This window comes from Microcaecilia unicolor, chromosome 7 (genome assembly GCF_901765095.1).
Source record: "Microcaecilia unicolor chromosome 7, aMicUni1.1, whole genome shotgun sequence".
NCBI lineage: Eukaryota > Metazoa > Chordata > Amphibia > Gymnophiona > Siphonopidae > Microcaecilia > Microcaecilia unicolor.
In genome coordinates, this window is record NC_044037.1 from 100,246,296 (window position 1) to 100,271,759 (window position 25,464).

The window sequence follows — 25,464 nt, forward strand, 5'->3', positions numbered from 1 at the left end:
TTGAAGCCTTCAAGGATTGGAAAGCAATCAAAAGGTTGTCCAAAATCTGGAATCAAATCAGTAGATAAGTGTTTAACCTTCACTCTAGGTCAAAAGCTGATTTGCAGCTCCAAAGAGCTTTTTAGGGCCAATATTGACCAATATAATCCTCTTTGAACAATGAGACTTCCAGGCCAGCCCTAGCTGTTTCTTACAGTCTTTGAAGCAAGAAGCACTTCATGCCCTTTGTAATTTTCTGCATCCTGCCTTTGCCATTCTAAACAAATGTGCAAACCAGATTTATGATTTTCTACTAAGCTTTAAAGAGGCTACTTTATTGTAGGTGGTACTCAATCATAGGATGGAGGAGAACAGAGAGGGGATAGGGAAATACTAGACCATAAGGTTGGAGAAGAAAGAGATGGGACAGGGATGCTGGACCATAGGATTGGAGGAGAGAGGGGTGGGACAACAGGGAGATGTTGGGCTACAAGTGTGGGTAAAGAAATAGAGAAGAGATGCTGGGCTAAAAGGGTGTAGGAAGGAAGAGGGAGGGGAGATGCTTGGCAAGAACCATGTAGGAGAGACCATGGGGGTTCTCCAGGAAATTAATGAGAAATGGATTGTGAGTACAGAGGGTCAAAGTGTAGTAATGGGTAGTGGGTGAAAGAGAACAGAATAGGAGGCTAGGGAAGTAATAAGGCAGGAGAGCTAGAGGGTGCGAAGAGGAGATGGAAAATTGATAGGTAAGTAAAATATAGGTGGAGGACTGAAGAGTGAGAGGGTAAAATTTGAGTGGGTAAATAGAAAAGAGAGGAAGAGGAAATATGTCAGAGATGGATGTGTTGAGGGAATGGAAGCAGATAAGAGGAAAGTGGAGAAAGGTCAAATGGGCAGACAAAACAAGAAAGCAGAAAGGAGAAACTGGAATCGATATGCTTAGAAAAGTAAAATGCCCAGACATCAAAGGTAGAAACAGTGTTTTATTTTCAGTTTATTAGGTGGAATATGTTAGCATTGAGAAATATGCATCATGGATGATTTTGCAGTTGGAAATGCATTTTTGTTTTATTTCTCCTATGTTGTGGTACCTGCCTAGTTTGACTTCTTGGAGTTCCCAGTTCAATTTTTGACTTTATATTTCTGTTTCTAATTTGTGATTCCTTGTTCTGTATTTGGTGGGGTTCTCTGTTTTGTGTGTGACTAAGGTGTGGTATTCTGTTTGCATGTAGTTTCTGTAGCAGTCCACTTATTCTGTTTTACCAGCAGTAGGTGTATTGGTGTTGTAGTGCCCTGTGTAAAATTTGTAGTTCTGCCTATTCATAGGAAGGGTTCATATTGTTGGAATCATAGGAATGAATGCTATTGTTGTACAACAGGTCTGGTAGGTCTGCTACATGTATGTAGAGTTAGGATTTTTGTATTATTTCACAATGTGCCTGGTAGTGGAGAGATTTATGTTGCTATTACTCAGATGACATGATAGTCAGAATATATAGGAAGCACATGACTTATAATATTTTTTGTATGCTAACTTCCGTGGAAAAAATGTGCTAGTTTTGATCTGCATCTGTTGTTGAGGGAGGAGAGGGTTCTTATGGGTGCAGAGCATGTTTACATTTAATTCATGACATACTGCATCAGACTAAAGATCCATGAAAATCATATATGAAGTGAAAAAAGGTTCAGAACCAATTCAGTGGGCCATTTGTTTGGAGACCTCATTTCTCTGGATTCCCCGATCCAGTCTGGCCTGTTTTCAGACATGTTAGAGTCGGTTTTGGGTATATTACTGGCAGAAGGTAAAAGACTGTTGAGTACAGGTCGCAGAGCTGTAATTCTCCAATTCAGTGTATCCCGTGCCTCCGACCTTATAGGTCATCAATTATTACTAACTTTGGGGGCCTTTTACAAAGGTGTGCTAGCATTTTTAGCATGCGCTAAATACTAGAGACGCCCATAGGAATATATGGGTGTCTCTAACATTTAGCGCATGCTTATTTTTAGCATGCGCTAAAAATGCTAGCACGCCTTTGTAAAAGGACCCCTATATTATATATATATATATATTCCTCCCTCATCTCTCCCTACACTCCTTCCCAGGAACTCCGTTCACTAGGCAAATCTCTCCTAATTGCACCCTTCTCATCCATCGCTAACTCCAGACTCCGTTCCTTGCAACTCGCCGTACCTTATGCCTGGAATAAACTTCCTGAGCCATTGCGTAAAGCTCCATTCCTGGCCGCCTTCAAATCCGGGCTTAAGGCCTACCTGTTTGATGCTGCTTTCAATTCCTAACCTGTCACCTGCTCGTAACCTTTACCTTGTCTTCCTCTCTTCAATAGTCCCTTTTCCCTAGGTGTCCTATCTGTCCTTCCCTTATCCCTTATTTGTCCTGTCTGTCTGTCCTGATTTAGATTGTAAGCTCTTTTGAGCAGGGGCTGTCTTTTCTTTATGTTCAATTGTAAAGCGCTGCGTATGACTGGTAGCGCTATAGAAATGATTTGTTGTAGTAGTAGTAGTATATTAAGCAAGTTTGGAATAGGGCAGAAGTTGCAGAATTGGTTTGAAGGCTTTCTGACTTCTAGAACCTGTAACATGAAATTCAAAGGATCATATTCAGAGCCCTGACAAGTGAAGTGGGGTGTTCCTCAGGGCTCCCCGCTATCTCCATTATTGTTTAATGTCTTCCTTGGGCTTTACATTGGAAATTGCTGGTTTTTAAAATCTTCAGCTACACAGATGACATCACAATCCTCCTCCCAATTTATCATTCTGCAGAGGACACCTCAGTTAAGGGGTTGCATTCAACTTATTGAAAACTGTATAGGGGATCACCATTTAAAAATAAATAAAGAAAAAAACTAAATCGTTATTATTAGGATATCAAGTACTATCTGGAGCAATAATAGTTTAAACGATCCCAATTTCATAATCGAAAATAGTATTAAATTATTGGGGGGTCTCTCTGACAAGTTCACTTTCTTTAGATTCTTAGGAAAACATTATGATTAAAAAATCATTTTAATTAATGAGAAAATTGAGGCAAATTCATACATTTCTGGAGGTTTCAACTTTTTGACTTGCAGTACAGAGTTTACTTCTTTCTCTGTTAGATTACTGTAATATTATTTACAATGGTTGTCAAAAGGGATACATTAGGAAAATTCAGACTATAAAAAACACTGAAGAACGTTTAATATTCTCAGTTGGTAAATATGAAAGAGCTGCTCTAGAATTCATTAAAAAATTTGTGTAACTTATTCTTTATGGTTTGGAACCTCATTTTGGGGCTTTTTTTACTAAGCTGTGGTCGGTACTAGCGTGTGCTTATCGTGTGGCAAAAAGCACTGCTGCAGGATGCGCTGAGGTGTCCTGCGGTAGTGTGCCAATCAGCGTGTGCTAATCCCGCACTGAAAAATATTTTTTATTTTTCAGAGTGGGAGGCATGACTATAGGTGGAGAGTAGGCATGCCCTGTGTTAATTGGGTAGCGCTGGCACATTGCGGTACGCTCTCCAATTATCACAGGGTTAGCATGGGTGCCCTTAGCACCTACAAAATAGGTGGCAGTAAGGGCTCCCATGGTAATGGCCACACAGTAACGGCCACGCACTAATTGGGAAATTAGCATGTGGCCATTAAAGAAAAATATACAAATACAGCCATTTTACCACTGCGCTAAAAGTGCACCGGCCACTTTTTTGTACGGCTTAGTAAAAGGGCCCCTATATGTGTGATCTAATTCAGGGGCATAGCTATGCAAATTTCGTCCTGGCCCCTGGTATGGCTGGGAGGGGTCCCCAACCCCCGCCAGCCGAAGCCTTCTTCAGCGCGAGTCTCCGGCACAGCCACGTTTGCTGCCCTGCTCTTCTTTCTTCTTGCTCCTCCTTTGCACGCTGATGCTGCGTCAGTGTGTACAGGAGGAACAAGAAGAAAGAAGAGCAGGGCAGCGAATGCGGCTGCGCTGGAGACCGGTGCTGAAGAAGGCTTCAGCTGGCAGGAGTTGGGGACCCCTGCCAGCAAAGGTATTTGTTTTTGTGGGGGAAGCGGCAAGGAGGTGAGGCGAGGTGGTGGGGGGGAGGCAAGGCGGTGGAGGGGAGGCAGGGTGGCACTCAAAATGTGCCCCCAACCTTTGGATCTGGCCCCCTCTCACCGTGAGATCTGACTACGTCCATGATCTAATTCAATTGCGCTCAAACAAATATCAATTCAGAAATACTATGTTGGTACAGGGCCGCCGTGAGGGGGGGGGGGGCAAAATTCCCTGGGCCCGGCCTCCAAGGGAGGCCCGGCACCGGGGTTTCTCTCTCTCTCTCCTGCTTCTGATGGGCCCCGAGTGATCACGTCCCGACAGGAGCAGGAGAGAGAACTCCGGCGCCGGGCCCCCCTCCAGCACTGCACTTTGCTCGCCTCTACCGCTGTGCCAAGTGGCTGCTTTTCCCCTGAGGAACATGCTCGGTTTTGTAACCGAGCATGCATGACAAGAGAAGGAAGCAGCCACATGGACAGGGCAGACATGGAATGAGGAGCAGCGTTGGATTCTTCTGCTGGCGGGGCCTCGGAATCCCCACCAGCCCCAAGGTATCTCAGTTGCAGCGCCGATCCTGGGGGTCAGCAGTGGCAATGATCTGGTGGAGGCGGTGGCGGCAGATGCCCTGCTCCGAGCCCAGCGGCAGCGGCCCTGCCCCGGGCCCCGCTAAGTCTCTCAGTGGCCCAGTGTTGCTAAGCTTTCCACATCCAAGAAAAGTAAGATTATAAATCTAGTTTCACCTCATTTTTTTGCATATGAAGCCCCTTTGATTTAGAATTCTCTTCCTTTTAATATGAGATTGTTCCAAAGCTTTCCTTCACTTAGGGGCCCTTTCACAAAGCAGCAGTAAACCACAGCGGGCTTACCATATGCCAATCCTGATCTACTGCCGGGCTACTGCAGGAACCCAGCTATATGCGCCATTTCCGGCTCTATAAAAATATGTCCTATTTTTGTGGCACCAGAACTTAATCAGCGGTAATTGGTCAGTGCTGTGCACTGCCCGGTTACCTCTGGGTTAGTGCAGGAGCCCTTACCACCATCTCAATGGGTAGCAGTAACGGCTCCCCACCAAAATTGCCCTGTGGTAAGTGGTTCACTTACCACACGGCCATTTGTTTCCCCAAAATAGCCTTTTACCCGCTGCAGTAAAAGGGGGCCTCAACGTGTGTCAAAAACACATGCTGATGCTATCGCAGGCCCCCTTTTACCACAGCTTAGTAAAAGGACCCCTTAGAGAAGCTGTAAAGACATTTGATTACAATTTTTTTACAAATGTAATTTTATTACTATTCATATATTGTTGTATTCTAATTGTATAAATTATTGGGGATTGTCCAGCTTTCAACTCTAGCTGTTATCCGCACAGAACTCAAATGGTGTTTGCGGAATATAAGCTTAATGTAATGTAAAAAAGGAAGAGATTCCCTCCTAAGTTCTGAGAAATCTGAATTTACTCTTGAGTGTGAATGGAGTCAGCAAGATAAAGGGACTTAGAGACCATGAAGAGATGGTCGGATAGAACAGATAGAAGAGACATGAGAGTGAAGAGAGGCAGCAGGAGAGACTGAGGAGAAAAGAGAGAGAGAGAGCTGAAAGGTGCAATTGGAGGAGGAGATAGCGAGAAGAGGCAAGAGGAAAGTGTGGAGGTGCTGTTGCCGCTGTTTCAGTTTCTGAAGTAGCGCTGACTCTGAGGGTGGTGGGTTTAGCTGCAGCTGGGAAAAGGTTGCAGAAGAAAACCACAACTGCAGATTAGTGTGTGAAGATAGCATCATTGCCTTACTCAACACCGTGGTGAGGGAGTGAGAGGAAGAAATAAAGAATAAAACATTACATTTTAGGTTTATCTACTGCCTTTTCCCCAACCAAAGTAGTTTGCATAATAAAAATACAGTATTGCTGAAGCAATTTGCAATATAAGATCATAAATAAACATGATATAAGGAACTCCATTAATTTAAAATTTTACCCACCTTTTCAAGAAATCTGTCTTTGACAAGGTAAGGTACAGCAATACATGAAATGCTTCTTTTACTAAACCACGCTAGCGATTCCCATGTGGCAAACAAGAGGAAGCCCATTCAATTCCTATGGGCTTCCTCTCATTTGCCACGCTGGGAATCTAAAATAATAAAATGTAGCAAAGTATAAATCTAACTTGTTATAATGCCTCTAAATACTCAGAATAAGCTATTACCTTGATAATATACAAAAGAAAATAATACAGACCAATGCCATCCCTGCTGTCATCAGAGGGGCACCAGGCTGCACCACATATCTAAAACAAAGGTAGACCATCCTACCTGATCTTTTAAAAAGCTTCAATAACATGAAAAAATTTCTTTCCACAGTAGCCTGAGTAAAAATCAACCCCTGTGATTTCTCACCATGGCCCCCAGTGACTCCCTAAGGGATGATCCTCTTAAGTTTGCACCTTTATCAGTAACTTATCCCTAGTGGCAGCTCAAACTTAAGAGTCTGGCCACGGTGACATCAGAAGAGGATGGGGGAGGGAGACAGTGGGAATGTGCTAGGCTCAGTTCAGGCATCTGTAACGGGGCCAGGAATAGGGTTACCATGTTTGCAGAGACAAAAAGAGGACACAAAAAAAATAAAATGCTGCTCTGACCCCAGCCCCATAATCACCTTGACCCCCCCCCCCCCCCCAAGAAAGCCAGATTCCATAAGCGGTGAAAATACTGGTAAAAGTAACAGAAATGCATTTTCTTCCTTACTCTGATAAATACAAAAATTAGAAAATTTGTACATTCCCCACCCCCCCCCCCAAAAAAAAACCAACCCAAAACAAGCATCCATGAGCAGCATGTCCCCCTTTCTTTTCCCTCCCATCCATAAGCAGCATAACCCCCTCTCACCTCCTCTCCATCCCCTTCTATCCATGTGCTTCATTTCCCCCTTTTCCCTTCCCCCTCTCCCTTCCCTTCTCTCCTTGTACAACATGTCCCCTTCTCCTCACCCTTCCCTCCCATCAATGTGCAGCTCTTGCCCCCTTCTCTCCCTCCCATCCATGTGCAGCATATCTACCCCTCCCCCTCCTATCCATGTGCAGCTTGTGCCCTTCTCTCCCTCCCATCTATGTGCAGCATATCAACCTCCTCCCCTCCCCTCCCCTACCTTACAGCTTGGTAGTCTAGGGACCTCTCTTCGGAGCAGGAAGCCCCCACCCCCCTTACCTGCCTGCTGCCATGCTTCTTAAAATGGCTGCTGAGATTTCAAGTGGTGACTTCGCAAGTCTTCCACGGGAAGTCTAGTGAGGCTGCCACTTGAAATCTCGGCAGCTATTTTCAAGAAGCAGCGGCAGCAGGCCACTAAACCACCAGGGCACATTACAGAAGCTTCAGACGGGGGAGAGAGAAGGCTCATCCACCTGCCCGCCTGCCAGCCAGCTAGACCATCTGCCCACCCTTCACTCAGCTAGCCAGCTTGTCTGTCCATCTGCCAGCCCATCCACCCAGAAACCTGGGCAAACAGGCAGGCTGGTAAAAAGAATGACTGGACCCCTGATAGTCCTCTGAAAAAGAGGACATATCTGGGGGAATCTGGATGTGTGGGATGTGTGGTAACCCTAGCCAGGAAGGGACATGGGTTATTTTACATGATGTAGTGTTAGTCATATTGAATTATGTATGTTTTGTTGTGATCCACCTTGATGTATGGCAGAATATTAATAAACAAAACCCTCCTCAAACACCACACTGTTCCTTTCACCAGCTTCTTCTTCCCCCACCCCCAGATGGCAGAATGGCTGACACAGTAGCTGATAGCAGATAGATTATAGTTTATAGAGATTTGCTATACTGCTTAAGACTAACTTGCAGATCATAGCAGTGTACAAAATCAAAAAGTACAGAAAAGGAAAAGAACTACGATATGTTGACAGGAAAGAAATTCACACACACACATCATGCTTAGGGTTACCATATAACTCCAGAAAAAGAAGGACAGATTGGGCCAGTCTGTGTTTTACTTCCATTGCTTTCAATGGAAGCAAAACCTGGACTAGGTTTCTTAAGCAATTTAGGTCCCCTTATACCGAGCTGCAGCAAAAGTGGGCCTGTGCTGGCATTGGCGCGTGTTTTTGATGTGCTCCGAGGCCCCCTTTTATTGCAGCAGGTAAAAGGTAGGTCTTTCTTTTTTTCAGAAAATGGCTGTGTGGCAAGTGAAGCACTTACCATGTGGCCATGTTGTGGGGAGCCCTTACCGCCACTCATTGAGGTGGCGGTAAGGGCTCCACTAACCTGCGGTAACTGGGCAGTGCGCAACACAGCCTAATTATTGCCAAGTACACACCGGCATTACAAAAATAAATATATTTTTGTAGTGACGGATATGACTGCACGCTGGGGGTGGGAACTACCGCCAGGCTGCTGCGATAGCCTGGCAGTACTTCCTTTTCAGCGAGCGGTAAGCCTGCATTGGGCCTACCGCCACTTTGTAAAAGGGCCCGGAGTGATATGATCATGTCGTTGAGCGTGACATAATGGCCTTGCTTTTCCAGTCCACACTTCTAAGAAATACTCCAGTTGCTAGCATTAAAGATTTGATTTATTGGAGGATATTGCTGCTTCTTCAAGTCCATGGTTTCCTCATTCATTACGTATATCTTCTTTTCATTCTTTTTTTCTGAGTCTCCTTTCTATGTTACATTTGCTTCTGTATTCTCACAACTTTGTCCATCTAGCTGTAAGGATCTGGCTTCAATGGCACTCAGATTGGACATGTACAGAAAAGTATATGGTTTTCCTAGATTCCAAACCACTAGATTATCGTTTTTCAAACACAGCCACAGCAGCTGTGGCCTAGAATGAAGTAATTAGGTTTTTTTTTTACAAAAAGAGCAACAGAAAAAAGCTGCTTGCATGACCCAGAGCAGGAAGTAGTTTGCAGGTGGGAGCCATCTTGTGCAGGCCAGAGGGAGAAGAGCTGTCCCGCACAGCTGTCTAGTGATGTGAGGTAGTTCCCACAGGCAGAAGGAGTTGGGATAATGAAAATCCTGCCCCTGTGCTACTGGTTACCAGAAGAGCTGAGAGACTAAGGTATAGGAGGGAGAAAAAAAGAACAGGGGACTGGAAAAAAAAGTTAACACTAAGAAGTGTGGGGAGGGAGAGAGAAATGGTGTGAGGGAATGTAAGAGGAAGGGAAGGGAAGAGAAAGGGGAAGCATCAGAGGCAGTGCAGTGATGGAAAGGGAAAAGAGAAGGAAGTGATGATTGGGACAAGGGAGAGAATATGTTAGGAAAAATTATGAGTAGGGTCCCCGGCCATAGTAAGATTCTCAGTACTGAAGCTACTTCTGAAGCCCAACTGAGCTAGGTCTAACGTCTAATTAACTAAGTTCTTCCAGATATTCCTGCAATGCACATGCTACAACCGATTCAATCAAGAAGTGGAGCAAAGGACTGAAAACTGGGAAAGCCAGGGTTCAAATCCCACTGACACTTCTTGGGACTTTGGGCAAGTCACTTAAGCCTCCATTGCCTTAGGGGGGCTTTTACTAAAGGATGTTAAGCCCTTAATGCATGGTTTGCACTTGCAGTAATTTGCCTGTATGCATGCATGCATTACCTATTTAAAAAGATATATATTTTAAAGATGGTATTATTTTTATAATATCACAAGGGAATTGTCCTCTTTTCCTCACGCAACTAATAGCTTACCCAGCTTTCAGGACAAACTCTTGTTTTGCTTTCCATCAGCCAAAGGAGTCCGTTATTTAAAAAAAAAAACTTTGATAGCTCATTTATGTACCAGACAATAAAATTTGGAACTCAATTCCAGAGCAAATACGAACCATCCAGCATACTTATTATTTCATAAAGTGCTAAAAACATTTCTTTTTGAAAGATAGCTGAGTAATTAATAATATATGGATCTTTCTAGTCTTCATTTTGTATTGTATCTTGTTGTAACCTGCTTACCCCCCCCCCCCTTTTACAAAGCTGCGCTAGCGGCTTCCAGTGCGGTAGTGCCGACATAGTCCAATGGCTGTGTCGGCATTACCGTACCGGCAGCCGCTAGTGCGGCTTTGTAAAAGGGGCAGTTAGATTCTTAACTGATGGAAGCGGGATATAAATACATGTAATAGAATAGAATATCATGGGCGGAGAGTGGGTGTTCCTGCCTTATCCAGCCAGTGCGTTATGATTAGTGCACGCTCACTGGATATTGCAGCTTTATTTATGCTACCATTAACTAACTCACAGATCATAGCGGTTTACATCAAGCTTACCAAAAGAGGTAAGTAACAAGAGACAGGAAAGGAGCTAAGATTTATACACAGGAAAGAGGAACATTCATTCAAGATTCATTTATAAGAAGAGGTAAGAGAAGAGGCGGGAAAAACCTGAGGCAGGGGCAGTGGTAAAATTAAGCAAGCTGCTTTCTTTGATGAAGATATGGTGAAAATAAAGGAAAAAGAAACTGATTTTTTCTTAAGGAGTCCACTGTTGTTGCTCCTGATGAAGCTTATTGGTGAAACGGCAGTGTTGAGCACATCTTTTGTCAGATAAATGGTCTTCTATTTCAACAACTGTGTTTCACGTTTAATGAAAATACAGCATTTTAAATGGAATAAAAATGTAATGAAAAAGACTTAGGGCCCTGTTTACTAAGCAGCGCTAAGGGCGCGTTAGCGTTTTTAGTGCACGCTCAATTGTCCATAGGAACATATGGATGACTCTAATGTTTAGCGTGATCTAATTTTAGCACACGTTAAAAACTCTAGCGCAGCTTAGTAAACAGGGCCCTTATTGACATATAATTAAAATAATATTGAATAGGAGGTCTTTTAGACTTGCGAAGAAGCTCCTCAGGGAAATTGTGCATGTATCGCATGGGTAGATGAGCGTCTGAGGTCTTTTCCTCCTGTTTTTGAAAACACTCAGTGGAGTTTAGTTATTTATTTGCTGTTTTATGCCTTGATAATTCACAGCTAACCATCTTAGATGGAGTCGAACGCTTGATGAAATAGCCAGGTTTTCAAGGCAGATTCAGCATGGAGTGGTATGGGCATGGAGTTCCAGAGGTAGGGAGCAGTAAAATAAAAAGCACAATGCCTAGTAGATTCCATCTGTGCAAATCTAGGTCTAAGGAGACATAAGCAGTGGTCGTTAAGGGACCAGGAGCATATACCACACGCTAACGGGAACATTAGTGTATGACACACACACACACAAATAAAGAAAAAGCCCTACGGAAATGCTGCATTAGATGCATTTTTCTGATCTGAAGAAGCTAATCAAAAAATGTATTAAGTTAGTCTATGTTATTTTCTTTTCCATATTTTATTTTATTTCTATTGATTACCTTTAAAAGTGGACCACATCACTCTACTCTAGAATCCTGAAAACTCTAAACAGTTGGCAATCCAAGGCTCCTGAGTCCTCAGCACATCTGATAGCCCACCCCCCCACCCCCCCACCACACACACACTAAACTTTTGGGCCTGAGGCACTGCCTAGTTTGCCTATGCCTTAATTGTTCCTAGGGCTGGGGATTCAGTGTATCCCCTGAAAGCCGTAACCGCATGTCGCTGGCAGGATGTTTAATCCTCCTTTTTTGGCAATGGTCATAAGATTGGCAGGGTGTCAACCCCCCAGTATTGTAGTACAGGTTCTCAATCTCAGCCTTAGGCCAAGAAGAGACTCATGACTCAGACCTTCCATTTAATCATAGCCAATGGGTTTGTTCCTGCCTATCCAATCACAGTGGATGTGTAGAGTGATGTGCTGTATTATTGATTATGCTGGATTCAGAAATACTTGCCTTCTGAAACTGGACATGTGCACTAAGCTCTGAGAAGCAGATATGGTGCCCTTCCTCCACTTAGTGATCATGGCTAGCTTGAACAAAAAGAAATGTTTATGATAGTCAACCACCTCATAGTAGAAGGAAGAGCTCATACAGGGTCATTGGGATCTTGCAGGGGCTGAAACTGAGACAAAAGAATGCAACCGGGAAACAAAGCATAGTTTGTATAAATAATTACAACTATTCCCCAAGTACAGGATATGCATGTCTTTTGTTTTTAGGCAATCATCCTGAATAGGGTTACCATATGCCCGGTTTTACCTGGACATGTCCTCTTTTGAAAATACTGTGGGATGTCCTGGCGGGTTTTTCCAGCCTGCCCGTTTGTCCGGGTTTGCAGACAAATGGGCAGGCTGGAATCAGATGTCCTACAGTGTCCTCAAAAAGAGGACAAGTAAGTCTCCTGCTTGCCAGTGGCATACCAGGGGTGGTGTGGGCGGTCCGCCACGGGTGCAAATAAAAAGGGGGTGCTTCGCTCCCGCTGTTCCTCTACTCCTGAATAAAGGGATTTGGATGTTCAACTCTCAGCATATTAACAATAAACAAAAGAGCCTGAGTGTTCACTAGGACATACCAGCTTTTCTCAGATTCTCAGACAATACCCCTCAAGTACTGGGCAGAATCTTACTGTAATGATAACTAAGAGTCAAGCACCACCAGGACTGGCCCAAGAGTATTTGGCACATAGGCAAATCTTCAGACATGTGTCCCCCACCCATCAAGGGATAGATCAAGGCCTTCCTTCCCCATTTCCAGAATCTCCTCGTCCCTTCCCTACCATTCCATAGTCCAGCATCACCCCCCCACCCCCCACCCCATCTCCCCCCTTCTGAGGGCTTCCAGTATGTTTCTCCTTCTCTACCTCTAACCCCTTCTGTGGCATCCAACATCTCTCTCTTCCCCTACTTTCCTTCCCTCTTGGTCTCCAGCATCCCCTACTCTCCCCCCCCCCCCCACCCCCGGTGTTCAGAATCTTCTCATTCCTTCTTTCCCCAAGATATGTTGCGTATCTACCCTCCCTTCCTCCAGGGCAGCAACATGGCAGTTGGCATCTATAGAAGAAGCATCACAGCTGACATAAGCCTTGAGCATCAGCGCATGCTCAAGGCCTACCAGATCCCACCCCTCCAAACTTCCTGTTTCGGAAGGGTGGGAGCTGGCAGGCATTTACCATAAATAATATAGGATTTCAGTCAATATTTATCTTGATGCATATTTTCTGTACATAAGATCCCAAAGTGGAGTACTATAATGAATGCCTAGCCTGTAACCTAGTAACATAGTAAGTGATAGCAGATAAAGACCTGTATGGTCCATCTAGTCTACCCAATAAGGTGGTTAGAGTTGTACATGCCTCTCTGTGCACATTACATCTCTTTAAGTTTAGGATTGTTCCTTTACTCCATGCAGGTCACTCCCTTCTATTCCTTGTTTAAAGTGTGAAGGTCATTTAAGTTTTGCTTTGATTCTTTCTATATAGGGATCCTCTGTGATTATCTCAAGCAACTATATAACTGTTCAGCAAATAAAGAATGAGAGCCTAGTCCTTTCATATCTTTCTGAATGTATTTTACTTATAAACATTTTGCAGTACAGGTTTTCAGTGGATATAGATATAGATATAGGTACAGTAGAACGCTGATTATCCAAATTCCAATTATTCAGATGTCCAGTTATCTGGATTGCTTCTGTTATCTTTTCCATTTTGTTAATCATAAATTCAGTATCATAGTTATCCCATTATGTCTGATATACAGTAAAAAAAATGTTATAACATCACAAATAGTTTGATATTTTTCCCCTTTATAATTGAAAACAAAAAATAATGCTCAACATGTAACTCTCAAAGTATATTCTCTTTTCAAAAAGGAATGCCCAATTATCCGTATTTATGATTATACGGATCACCATCTGCAGAGGATAGTCCGGCATTGCTCAGCCATTGGATAATGATTTCAGTGGTTCTGGAGGAGCATTTAGTAAAGGGAGCCTTAATTTACCTCCAGAGCATGCTGTCCTTTGGCACAACCTGTCAAGATTGTAGCTTCAATAACGTATGAGAGTGGGCGAGTGTGAATGGGGGTGTACTGCTGAGGGATGAGTGTGAAAATGAATGAGTATGAATGAGGGTGTACTGGTGAAGAGCGTTTTTTGTTGAGAGGTGTGTGAGAATGGGTGAGTGTGAGTGGGGGTGTTTTGCTGAGGGATGTGTGAGAACAGATGAATGTGAGTGGGGGTGTGCTATTCTGTCACTGTGGTATGTGACTGGGGGTGTACTGCTGAAGGGTGAATGTGCATGGATGTGTTCTAATCTGAGGTGAGAACAGCTGAGTGTCAGTGGGGGTGTGGTATTGAGGGGTGAGTGTGAGTGGGGTGTGCTATTCTGGGGTGTGTGATTGGGGTTGTTTTGCTGAGGGGTGTGTGAGAACGGGTGAGTGTGAGTGGGGTGTTTTGCTAAGTGCTGTATTTGAATGGGTGATTGTGAGTAGGGGGTGTGAGAATGGCTGAGTGTGACTGGGGTGTTTTGCTGAGGGGTATATGAGAATGGGTGACATTGACACTGAGTTTAATACTCCATTAAATCAGAAAATGTGGAGACTGGATCCCTACCTAACATTAACTTTTCTTTTCCGATCAATTTGTTTAGGTTGATTTTCTTCATTAGCTGTTTCTTTCAATCTAGGAAGTGCCTGCTGTTTGACTTTCACCATTTTCCTGTCAAAACACAGCCTTCTTTCCAAGGGCATCTTGAAATTAATTTTCCCACCCTTTTTGAGGAGCATTCCCCTAGTGGGGTCAGTGGCGTAGCTACGTGGGGCCGGGGGGGCCTGGGCCCCTGTAGTTTTGGCCCTGGACCCCCCTGCCAACGACCCACTCGACCCCCCCCTCCCGCCGCCCACCCGCCGTCGCCTGCCTTTGCTGGGAAGAGAGCATTAGAGAATGAGAGAGGGACAACCGCACAGCTACTGTTCGTGTTTCTCCCCACCAGTGTCACTCTGAGCCCTCACCAGGGTTGCCAGGTGGAAAATTTTTTCCCCACCCAAACCAGCCCAAAACCAGCCCAAAACCCGCCCAAAGTCAAACCCCGCCCCTGACACCCCACCCCCGCCGTCATCAACCCCGCCCCCACCGTCATCGGCCCCGCCCCTTCTGTCACGACCCCCGCCTCCCTGTCATCAGCCCCGCCTCCCCCGTCATTGGCCCCGCCCAGAACGTCACTAGCCCCACCCCCGCGGCTCGAAAAACCACTAAAAAAAACCGCCGAAAGACCCCAAAACAAGCCCAAAAAACCGCAACCCGCCGCAGGCAAAAATTTCCCGCGGCGGGTCGCGGAAAACCGCCCAATTGGGCAGGAAAACTGCCCACCTGGCAACACTGGCCCTCACCCTGTACCAAGCAATTTGTCGCTTAGCAACAGCAAGAAAACAGTTTGTTACTTAGCAACAGCAAGAAAGACTTTCCGACCTATTCTTTTAATGGATGGAGATATTGCTCCCCGTCCCCTAAGTGCCCCCATGAACCGAATCACATCAAACTATACAATAACCTCAGCAACAGTGGGTACAGCCTGCATGCTGGGTTTGGTGGCTGCTTTATATATATATCATCTCTCTCACATAAATAATTTTCATAAATGTTGTTGGCTTTGGTTGATGTATGGATGTAGTAGTTACTATGTGGCCTGGAACCTATGGGATGTTTCTGCCAGCTCTGCCTCAGAGTTACCACCCAGTCCAGATTAACCAAACCTGGTTTTGCTCATAGCATGCATAGGGTCCTAATGTTGCTTTCCTTAAGAAAAGTCTGATAGGACTAGATCAGCTTGCTCAGTTCTAACCTCAGTTCAGGACTCAGGTGCAGAGTGGGAGCACAGGTAGCACTGCTGATGGGGACCTTGCAGCCCCATTAGAGTGAGGAATTGAAGTACACCTTTCACCTCACCCCAGCTCAACTGAACAAGTTGCACCTGTCCTGCTTTTGCCCCATGCCATGCTTGGATTTTTAGTGCTGATTCTTCCACTGATTTTCCTAAGAAAATCAACATTACAAATTCATGCAAGCGATAGGGTAAAACCAGAACGGATCAGCTTATCTAGGTTGTGTTGCTGTGGCTCTGTGAAATTGAAATGGGTTGAAGAGGTTCATAAGAAGGAGAGAAATGATGGAGAGGTGGAGATGAAGGGGCTGGGATTGAGATTAAAAAAGGCTAGGGATAAGAGGTATTTTAGGGGGCAGTTTTTTGGAAACAGAAACATGAAAGAAGAAAATAGGATTAGTAATGGGAGGCACAGAATGGGAATACGAATGAACAAGAAATAGAGACAAGTCAAGAACTTTTGACAAAAGGAAGATATATATAAAGAGGTGGCCAGAAGCGACATGTAAGAAAAAATAAATGGAGGGTTAAGGAGCGATATCAAACAAAAAGAGCAGGAAAAGAAGTCTGGAGAAGAGACTCAGAATAGCACTGGGAAGAAACTTGGACAGCGGAGATAGAAAATAATTTTGAAATTATTTCATTCATTCATTCATTCATGACATTTATACCCCACATTAGCCCAAAAGACTCAAGTTCAATGTGGCTTACAAACCAGGGGCATAGCCAGACAACAGATTTTGAGTGGGCCTAAGCAAGAAGTGGGTGGGCACCAAGTGTTCTCCACCCCTCCCCCACTACGACCAGAAAAGTATCTCAGCTGGCGGGAAAATGCTTCTTTCCACCTTGGCAGTCTGCAGCAGGCATGCACTGAAAACTGAGCATGTGCAGGTGCCGGTATCGTGGAGAGTAGCGTTTTCATTACCATCAGGGGGGAGTCTTCAGCTGGCAGAGCTTGGGATCCATACCAGCTACCGCTAAACATGTGCTACTGTTGGGTGGGCCTGAGCCCTAAGTGGGTGGACCCTGGCCCACCTGTGGTTATGCCACTGTTACAAACAATAAAGTGAATAAAACATAATAATGTACAGAATATAACACAAATTACCATAAGTTCAAGAAGCAAATTAATACATGTGCAGTAAATAACCAGGGATTAGACTATCTCAAGGACAAAACAAATAATTAAAGGTGGATAGGTGAGAGCATAATTAGGCAGGACTAGATGGGAAACAAGATTAATAATATATATCAGCTTGTGACTTTTTAAATGTTTATGTTTAAATCATTTTTATTATTTAACAATCAGTTACAAACATCCTACAACAGTCACCAAAAGAAAAATACTGTAACAGCAGATCTACATCACCATTTGAACTTCTGAACCAATGCAACCTTTACTTACAACCCCTTTATCCCCTGTATCCCCTTTCTCTCCCTGCCCCCAACCCTTAACCTTGAACTGCAGGTCAAATATTTTTAATGAGTGACCAGAGGTCTAGCTCAATTGATTTCAGATCCTACTATGAGCAGCTGGCTGCAATGTTGTCCAAAATTGCTACCAAATGCACTGAAATTTTATTCCTTTTGGGGATGAAATGCTGGGGACTTCAAAGCGCTCCATGGTCAATAAATAAATCACCTGGGTCCTCCAGAGCGCAAGCATGGGCACTATCAAAGCCATCCAGCATAGCGATATCGACTTTTTACCCATCAGTATAGTCCGATGGAGTAACCTCCTCAGTCCAGGAGGCACAGGCCGAGCCATGTCAAATAAGTCAAATAACAACCCTGGTTGTAAGTTCATCCAGCGGGCCCAAGGCTGTAAGGCATGGTGTATCACTTGTGTCCAGAAGGTTTGTATCATTGGACACTGCCAAAACATATGACTCAGGGTTGCTACGAGGGCATGGCATTTAGTACAAGCTCTAGACAAACAAAGTACTGCCCTACAGGCTCGAGAGTGCAAAATATATAATCAGCATAAATTCATATTGTAGCTCCCACATTGTAACATTGCTTGCCCAACGCTGTATACTCAAAATCCCCTCCTGCATTTGGGCAGCTGTTATTGGCACCTGGAGCTCTGCAGACCAGCAGGACACATAATTGGCATAATCTAAATCCTCTGTTGTATCTTTTAGAAATTTATGATGAAATGCTAACGGGACTGGGTTCTATGAGCTGAGGGTCAGAGATTCATTCAAAGTACATTGTACGTCCTCACTTAAGTTCACCCATCCCAGGCTCACAACATAGTGCTGCTGTTGGAGATATGCAAAATAGTCGGCAGGAGCAAAAAGGTGTTTTGTAACTCCACAAATGGTTGAAGTTTTTTAAAGTTTCATACAGTGTTTATATTTTTTAGAATGTTTTAAAAAAATAAATATATCCTACCTTTTATTGACCATTATCTGTGCTGCTCCTGTGGTACTACACAGCCCATGTTGCAGGCACAGGTCCCACTGGATTATCTCAACACTGCTTTGATGATTCTGGTCTCTCTGCCTCCCATGTCCACACTGGGAGGACTCTGTGTTAATATGGATGAGGGACTGGACTTGGAATTTAAAAGGCCTGGTTATGTGTTTTGCTATAGAGCTCAGAAAAGTCTGTGATCCTCTCTGAATAGGAATGCTGAGGGGAGGGGCAGAGTGTGTATGTGAGTAAATTCTCTTCTTCTCCTTTGTAGACAGGGAAGAAAGAAAACTTCCCCTTCCTTCCATCCAGAGGATGTCCTGAAAGAGGGCAATCAGAAGAGAAAACGTTTTGCCCACAGAGGCAGGTGCCATTAATGCCGAAAGCTTTCCAAACATCATATAGTGTCTTGCAGGTGGGTAAATCTGAGGGGCTGGGGGCTTTCCTCTGAATAGAACCTCCCTCAGCACTTACTGTATCTGTTTATTGTCCCCTGCCTGCGCCTCTCTGACCTGTAGCAGTTGCTGTATCTCTGGTTTATTGCCAGTGGGGGTTTTTTTTCATGGTTTCCGTTCTCTTCCAGCAGCTATTCCTCTATGTGTAAAACTGTCAAATACACACAAACCCAACATTTGCAGTAAGTAAATACATTTATTTTGTTTATTAAATTTACGGTCTTAAAATTCAAATCATAAAATTCCCAAACACAACAAAATGCTTACTTTAACAATTATCAGACAATAATATGGCTATTACAACTACCCCCCTCTACCCTTCCACCAACATCAGGAATAAAATCCTTGCAAACTTAGCGTGACACCCCGAGCGAGGGCCTGTGAAATAACACAGCTGGACAAAGGGATATAAATTAAAACAAGTGTTTATTTAATTGAATCTTGAGGCCTGTTATGTCACAAGACCAGGAACAAAAGACAGAACACCTCTGTAGTTCAATAAGCAGTCTTAAGAAGGCCTCAGGCTGGCAAGGCCTGAACGCAATTTGTGGTTGGTTGGGCGGCCCTGCCCCAAACACAGCTTGTGAGTCTTTCTCGGTTCTTCTCTGAGTACTAGGGTCTGGCTCCAGTCAGACCTCAGAGTAAGGTTTGTCAGTCAGTCTCAAACAAGAAGCAAAAGCAGCTTACGTGAGCCAGTCACAATTCTTAACCATAGGTGGTAGTGGCGGCATACACTGGGACTCCAATTCCTTCTTCTCTTTGGGCCTGCTTAACTTCAGTCAGGCCCTCTCTTATATACTTCCTGGTTTAGGCTCCACCCCTCCTTTCGACTCACTTACTCCTACTACTTACTTACTACTACTTATCATTTCTAAAGCGCTACTAGACGTACGCAGCGCTGTACACTTGAACATGAAGAGACGGTGCCTGCTCGACAGAGCTTACAATCTAATTAGGACAGACAAAACAAACAAGAGATAAGGGAATATTAAAGTGAGGATGATAAAATAAGGGTTCTGGGTGGGACTAGTGCTCTTAAGGTGGCTCAGGCTGTCTAAGGGATTGTTCTTAAGGGTGAGGGGCAGCATTCTATAAATCAGGGGTGTAGCCAGACTTTGCGGTGAGAGGGGGCCAGAACCCGAGGTGGGGGGCACATTTTGATGTGCCACCTCACCACCCCCCTCCGCCACCTCGCCACTGCAAATACCTTGGCTGGTTGGGGTCCCAAACTCCCGCCAGCTGAAGCCTTCATCCAGTGCCGGTCTCCGGGGCCACCACGTTGCCTGCCCTGCTGTTTCTTCCCCTCACGTCCTGCATGCTCCTTTTAGTGAAATTGAGCATGCCAATTAAGTTACGCATTTTGTTATAGAATGCGCCTGGATTTTGGTGTGGACCTCTAGGCATGCCATATAGAATCTGGCAGATAGCGCTGAAACACTGAACCGTACAGAGTCTGGGTATCTCTTCTGAATTCCCACCATCTATTGGGGATTTGTTTTATGTAGACCTATGGTCTTTTTTTTTAATCACAATAAACTTTGTTTTATCAGTTCCTACTCCAAGATTCCACAGTTCATTTTAATTATTTCACCCCACTTTCTTGTCCTTTCATGTTTCTTCCTTGGAGGGCCTTTCTCCTTGTTTGTTTTCTTGTGCTATTAGGTTTCTTGTCTACCAGAGCTTTATCAAGGTATGCTAAAAATGTTCTTCCAGTTAACTTTCTTTTAGTTGAAGTGATGGTGAATTGCTTTATCTTTGGTGCTATGTCTGAGCATGGATCATAGTGGAACAGTTTTGGCAATGTGGAATTGAAGTCATGACCATCTTGCAGCTGAACATCACTACGTTGTTTATGGACACCGGTGTAGTTTGGATTCTAGCATTTATTACAGCCTCCACTATTGAAGGAGCTTGGGGACGTGAATCAGACTCACCCAGGTTTTTCCTCTGCCCAAGTTTCTATGAATTCTCCGTCTTCATAGGTAGTGAAATATCCCCAGTTGATACCATAGTTGTCATGTCATTGGTTCTTACAATTCCAAATTTCTCATTGGGTAATTTGTGCACTAAGGTGATTGAAATTCCTCTGATTTTCACATTTAGAGTTTCATTGTCATTGTTAATCACTGAGGCTGGCTTGAAGGACAGATCTGATTTTACAAAGAATGCACTGCAACATAGTTGATGAAGTATTTTAATTGCAAACATCATCCCAGATATTCAGTTATGTATGTTTGTGATATAGCCTATCTAGATTTAAATGGATAGGTGGTTTATTGCATAAAACTATTTATATTTGTGGTTGATTTCCTGATTGGCTCTATGCATCTTTTTTCAATGTATGTTCTGGCAAAGAGGTGTCATTTGTCAGACAAGAAACCCTCAGAATAAGCAGATATAACTTTTGGCCCTGAAAAGGGCACACTTTTCTAACATCATCGATCTCTGTTTTGATCTTCAGGCACATTTAGTTATTGATTTGGTGGTTGTTTGTACGTTGAGAAGACAGTTTCAAATGGCTCTACCTGCATTAAAATGTGCCGGGGCCTGGGGCTCTGGTGACCTACCAGGTTATTGTATTTGTTTTGAATGGTGTGTTTACTTTGTTTCTTTACCCTCTCCTTTCATGGAGTTGGCAATCCTTTTCTGATTACTCTGATTGTATTGCTATTTTATTTATTATCTACCCCGCTTTAATGGTTGCCCCTAAGCCGTTTATCAAATAAAATAACCTTGAACCTAGATGGGGCTGCTTCAAAGCTGTTCACCTTAAGGAGGTAAAAGTATGTTCCTAGTGAAACAGTGCATGCTCTTTTTCTTGTGCTGGAAAGGGGTAGGCGAGCAGAGGCTGGGAAACGGCATTGGGGTGGGAACAGGAAATTATGAGCAAGAAGCTTCGTTTGGAGCAGATAAAAGTAAGAGACTGTCCTTACTCTGTTGTTCTTACAGTCTAGTCAAGACATATGTACAGGACAAATACTAGGTTTTAAGACATTATTTGTAATCAATAAATGATTAAAAGAAAGCAGGTTATGGCAATTCAGGGTTTAAGACTTACAAATAACCTTGAAAAGTTAGGTTTGTAGGTTGGCTCAAAGTTTGTGGGTACAAAGGAACTGTACGTCTCCAGTGCATTCATTGCACTGTTCCCTCTAAGCTGAGCATGAGCCCTCCAATTCATTGCTGCCAGTGGTGGTGGTGGTGGGGTGGGGGGTGCTGCTTCAATATTGTGTCATTTGTTTTCAATTGCTAGGGACAGGCAGATTTGCTAGAGTACCGCAGAGCTTGCCTGTCCCTCACTATTGAACATGTGATAGTGAAACAGCACCCCCTACTGGCAGGACTGTACGTGGAGGACTCCTGATATAGGGATCAGTGCTGCAGTGGTGACAGATTTTCCAAAGAAACCCCTAAGGGATGTCCTCTTTTGAAAACAAGATTGCTGGCACTCTGCAAGTGGACTGTGGAGTTTGAAAGTTACCCTTAGTAATGCTTACCATTTTATCATTTTGGACCTGATTTTATAACAGGACATGTAGGCGAGGGGTCCAAAAAGGTACCTACTTTAACCCTATTATAAAGGAGACATAGAGGGGCATTTTTGATATGATGTCTAAAACTGACTTTGAACATTTTTGCTCAAAACGTCCAAAAATCAAGTAGTGAAAATGACCATTTTCAAACCAGAAAAACGTCTTTCCTCTTTGAAAATGACCATTTCCTAGATGTTGTTCTACTTAGTACGTCTATCTTTATGGACCATTAAAAAAAAAAGAAATTCCAGGCAAAAAATGCACAAAATCAAGCCATTGGGATGTAGGAGGAGCCAACTTTCTTAGTAGATTGGCCACACAGACATCCTAGCAGAGCAGTGGGGCACCCTAGGGGCACTGCAGTAGACTTCATGTACAAAGTCCCAGGTACACATCTCACTGTTACCCCCTTATATTGTATGGTGAGCCCTTCATAACCCACAAAAAAACCTAATGTACCCAACTATACACCACTACAATAGCTCTTATGGATGCAGGTGTCACCTATATCAGTGGCATAGCTATGGGGGGCCATGGGGGCCTGGGTCCCCCTAAATTGGCTCTGGGGCCCTCAGCTTGGCTGGCAGGATCCCCAACCCCTACTGGCTGAAGCATGTGTCCCGTGCTGGTCTCGCCGTATTGCATACCCTGCTCTCAGTCGCGCCATGCACGTTTGTTTTAGTGAAACTGAGCATGCGTGACACTTTGTGCATACTCGGTTTCATTAAAACGAGCGTGCATGGCTTGACTGAGAACAGAACAGGGCAGGCAATATGAGACCAGTACAGAAAAAAGCTTAAGCTGGCGGGGGTTGGGGACCCCCGCCAGCCAAGGTACCATTGTACAGCGGCGGCAGGGAGGTGGGTCAAAATGTGCCCTCCCACACTTTGGACTCAGGCCCCCCTCCTGTCGAGGTCTGGCTACGCCCCTGACTTATATATGGGTACAGTAGATTTTGGGGAGGTTGGGGGGGCTGATACGTTCCACTACAAGTGTAATAGAGAGAGTAGATTATAGGCCTTGGTCACCTTCTCTACAGTGCACTCAACTGACCACTAGGCTATTCCAGGAACCTGCTTGCTGCTCTAATAGGACTGGCCATAACATCTGAAGCTGTCATAGAGGGTGGTATATACTGTTTCATTTACATCTTTGCAGTGTGGGAGGGGGTCAGTGACCACTGAAGGAGTAGGGGGTGTCATTCTTTTATTCCTGCAGTGGTCATCTGATCATTGAGCAACTTTTGGTGGCATGTTCATTGATAAAATACTGTAGGTCTAGACCAATATGTCCAACTTGTAGCCCTGGATGTTTTTGTTTTGTTCCATTATGGCTGAAAAACATTCAAGTGTTTGGAACATCCATATCCTGTCCTTAACACGCCCCTAACATGCCCCCTTGTGATCTGAACACACTTCCAATGGCCTTCATAGAAAAACGTCTAAAAATTGGGTTTGAAAATTCCAATTTGGACGTTTTTGTGAGAAAAATGTCCAAATGCAGATTTATGCTACTTTTTTGATGTTTTTCTCTTTTGAAAATAGGTCCTATAGGTGACTGTCAAGCTTATTTTCGAAAGAGAAGGGCGCCCATCTTTCAACACAAATTGGGAGATGGGCATCCTTCTCCCAGGGTCGCCCAAATCGGCATAATCAAAAGCTGATTTTGGGCGTCCCTAACTGCTTTCCGTCGCGGGGATGACCAAAGTTCCCGGGGGGGTGTCGGAAGCATAGCGAAGGCAGGACTGGGGCGTGCTTAACACATGGGCGTCCTCAGTCAATAATGGAAAAAAGAAGGGCGTCCCTGACAAGCACTTGGCCGACTTTACTTGGTCCATTTTTTCTTGCAACCAAGCCCCAAAAAGGTGCCCGAACTGACCAGATGACCACTGGAGGGAATCGGTGATGACCTCCCCTTACTCCCTCACTGGTCACTAACACCCCTCCCACCCTAAAAAAAACTTTAAAAATATGTTTTGCCAGCCTCAAATGTCATACCCAGCTCCATGACAGCAGTATGCAGGTCTCGGGAGCAGTTTTAGTGAGTACTGCAGTGCACTTCAGGCAGGCGAACCCAGGCCCATCCCCCCTATCTGTTATACTTGTGGTGATAAATATGAGCCCTTCAAAACCCACCACAAGCCCACTGTACCCACATCTAGGTGCCCCCCTTCACCCCTTAGGGCTATGATAGTGTTGTACAGTTGTGGGGAGTGGGGAGTGGGTTTTGGGGGGGCTCAGTACACAAGGTAAGGGAGCTATGCACCTGAAGTCCACTGCAGTGCCTCCTAGGGTGCCCGGTTGGTGTCCTGGCATGTGAGGGGGACCAGTGCACTATGAATGCTGGCTCCTCCCATGACCAAAGGGCTTGCATTTGGTCATTTCTGAGATGGGCGTCCTCGGTTTCCATTATCGCTGAAAACCGGAGACGACCATGTCTAAGGACAACCATCTCTAAGGTTGACCTAAATGTTGAGATTTGGGTGTCTCCGACTGTATTATAGAAACGAAATATGGCCGCCCATCTTGTTTCGATAATATGGGTTTCCCCGCCCCTTCGCCAGGATATCCTGCGAGGACATCCTCAGGAAAACTTGGGCAACCCATTTGATTATGACCCTCCACGTGCCCTTATAAAAAAGCACTTAGAACCAGTCTCAATAGTGCTCAAATGCTGACACACCATTTACACCTATTTTAAAGTTGGCATAGATGTGGGCATGTACTTTAACCCCTCTAATTCTATATATTGCGCTATAAGATAGGCACTAATTAGATGTCTAACTTTAGGCACATAGGACCTAATTCTATATAAGTCGCCTAAAAATTGGCGCAGAAAGAAAACACACATAGACGTATTCTACTGTGCCTAAAGCTAGGTGTGGTTTACAGAATACACCAAAATCCATCCACACGAATTTTAGTGCAGCCATTGACACCAGTGAAAACCTGGTGTAAATGCCAAAGCCTAACTTTAGGTGTGGAGTGGGTTATTCTATAACACTGTACAGAGAGGGTACAAAGTACAACAAAGTCCAAAATACAGCAAAAAGCACCAAGAGCCTTCAAAAACGGGACACAGTTTCTTTAATTATAAAAGCCAAACTTTCAATATGAACCCGACACTGGCCACGTTTCGGCACACAGTGCCTGCATCAGGGGTCAAATGTACTCTGATATAAAATGAGTACTATGTGCAGCAACCAAACTTCTTCCTTATGAAATAAAAGAGTTCCATTCACTTGATGAAGTGGTCGCTCGAAACGTTAAGAAGAACAAAGTCCCTTCTTTTATAAAAGAACGAAGGGACCTTGTTGTTCTTTAATGTGTCAAGTGACCACT

The 25,464-nt window shown here is 44.3% G+C and overlaps 1 protein-coding gene across 1 annotated transcript in view; it reads left to right on the plus strand.

The window, feature by feature from the left end:
* The window catches only part of LOC115474154, a 112,240-nt gene that overhangs the window by 18,327 nt on the left and 68,449 nt on the right, over nt 1-25,464 (plus strand). The window contains exon 2 of the mRNA XM_030209493.1: nt 18,410-18,550. The gene's annotated coding sequence lies outside the window, so the exon portion shown is untranslated. The remainder of the gene's footprint in view (nt 1-18,409; nt 18,551-25,464) is intronic.